Source organism: Hyposmocoma kahamanoa, unplaced genomic scaffold, assembly GCF_003589595.1.
Source record: "Hyposmocoma kahamanoa isolate Upper Pololo Valley unplaced genomic scaffold, ASM358959v1 95877, whole genome shotgun sequence".
NCBI lineage: Eukaryota > Metazoa > Arthropoda > Insecta > Lepidoptera > Cosmopterigidae > Hyposmocoma > Hyposmocoma kahamanoa.
This window is the reverse complement of record NW_020655057.1, coordinates 1-2,511: the sequence shown is the minus strand read 5'-3', so window position 1 is coordinate 2,511 and position 2,511 is coordinate 1. Positions and strand designations below refer to the sequence as shown.

The 2,511-nt window shown below is 36.0% G+C and overlaps 1 long non-coding RNA gene across 1 annotated transcript; it reads left to right on the top strand.

The window, feature by feature from the left end:
• The first annotated feature begins 565 nt into the window (after positions 1-565).
• Positions 566-1,275, top strand: LOC113238454. The gene is made up of 3 exons (XR_003311094.1): positions 566-617; positions 723-957; positions 1,261-1,275. It is a non-coding gene; the product is annotated as an uncharacterized LOC113238454 (long non-coding RNA).
• Positions 1,276-2,511: the final 1,236 nt, after the last annotated feature.

The window sequence follows — 2,511 nt, the reverse complement described above, 5'->3', positions numbered from 1 at the left end:
TGTGATTTGAATCAAATTAATTGAATTTAGTGTGTTGTTGTTGTAGATAAAACACGCAGAGGCAAGTACCTACACATTGTTTTCCTTTTTTAATATTCTATTTAATAAAATAGTATCTTTTTATACAATCTAATAGGTACGCTAACTACTATTAATTTCGAAATGTTAGCAATGTAGAATTAATAATGATGCTCGTATTTCAGCCAGTGTGGATGCGGTCGGACGGCGAGCGACCACTGTAAGCCAGCTCCATCTTTGCTGGAGTTCGAATCGCACAGAGATTTGGCTTGAGAATGACTTCGCTCGGCGTTGTTCGCGCGTGTTATCAGCACGCCTTTGGTGCGAGTGTGTGGCTATTTTGTGGCCCCGCAATAGATCCCAAAAGGTGAGCTATAATGCGAGGTAATAGGATACAGTGAGTGGATCACTCACCGTTATTGTACCAGAACTCATATCACTATAATATGCAATGTTATTATTGTTATTCAGGTATGGAATGGTATGAAAAGCAGGGTGAGAATCTACGCCACGTCGACTGCGGCAGAGGCCCTACCAACCTTCCTAAAGGACACCAACTCTAGCACAAAATAACTTCAAACATACAATTCAATAACAAAGTAACTTTCTCACTCTTTATTATTAATTAAAAAACAAAGTAACTTTCAATTTGAGCAAATTCTTTCCCATTCTTTATTCCATCACATCTATTATTTCGTTGACAGCGAGCTGATGAGCGTTGGAGCAGAGCCGGGTAGAATTCTTATGCATTGAGGAGCAGCAAGCATGCGAAGCATTCTTGCAGCAAGTGAATGCTGGCAGGGTGCAGGCTGAGGCAGCTATTATTTCTGCCAAAGCAGATGATCTGCATGCCCAATCCGTAGCTGCCATTTGCAAAGCAATTACCGAGTTGGTGCCTGCAGTTAACCTTTTTGATAGACTATTTAACAAGAATGACAGGTTTGTTTTCAACATGTTTTCTTAATTCCTGCTGCTGATATGTTCAATTGTGGAAATCTGAAAGAGCGTAAGGAACGAAGGTCTAATCTGTAGACTTTTGTCCCCTTTATATTTCCACAGTGATATAAACATTTTTTTAAATGTATTTTGAAAAGGCCCCTAAACATTCTGGCGTTTATGTTGGCTTCATACGGTATGTATATAAATACCCATCCTGCTTTATCTGTCACTACTCTCATGAGAGGCATGGCACAGTCTTAAATTTAGGTCTCCAATCTTACTATATACATATTTTTGTTTCAGACTTCTTTGAAGAATCAAAAGCAAGCTCGCTCTGGAAATGAAGGATGATTTGGGGTAGATTGAGGCAATAAATAAACTAAAAATACACTCTTTTTTTTATTTCAACCTCTTAAAAGTATACGTCAATTTAGATATTAAGATAATAAACAATTACAATAGGTATACATCGTCATCTTAGAATGAATACCACATATTTCTATGTAATTTTTTAGGATGAAGATAAAAATATGGTGTGAAGTATAGTAAATGCAATAATGTGTGTAGTTAGCATTTTAATTATACCTCTTTTAGATACTATATTATTACATTATTAATTTTTATTCAACAAAAATCAGTAAAAACAAACTGAAAATGCATATGTGAGGCTTCACTGTAAGGGGACGATATGTTGTATAAAGTCAAGTGTTAAAAGAGATAAATTGTAACCTTGTAATATATTTTTATACAACTATACATATTTTACCTATATCTGTCATTTTTATTTGATAATAATAACAGGAAATAAGACAAGAACTAATAAATATGATGTACATTGTAAAGCTTATTTTCTCACCGCCTTTTAATACCATCTCTTTCGGCATGCCTTTTAGGAAAGCTGCATATTTATTCATAATAACTGGTTTATTTGAAGCAGCTACCGCTTGTGCCTTTCTGACACTGGCTTGGGAAAGGGTGATAAGCGCTTGCCAATGAGGGTCACAGGTACGCCCCAGTCGTAAAAACAATACGAGCTATTAAAATCTGTAACAAAATTAATAATGATTTACACAGCATAGACATTTTGGTTATTATGCAAAACTGAGAACTATCGGATTCCACTTAACCCTTACCTTTGTCTCCACATCCAATGCAACAGACCGTCCTTTAACGAGAATATGTAGGCATAGTTCTTCCACCAATCCTGAAATGAATTCCGTGGACAAATGGTATATCGTTTGCGGAATTTCTCCTCAGACATGTTAAATGTGGTCGTCTTTTTATGCTTTTCTTTTATTTAAAGCCCGTTCTTAGGCCACATCCACCTCATAAACACTTTCCAAAACATTTAAGTAACCGTGGAACATCTTTTATATACGATAAACGTAGTGAAAAGTTACTCTCCATTAACTGCCACACAAACCTTGACCTTGCAAAGGTTAATCTATTCCCCCAAGGTTACATGTGAGGTTAAAACGTCAAAATATTTAGCGCGATACCAATTTGCAACATTTTAGGTTTTGGTTTTACCTTTGACAATTAGCGCGATACCAA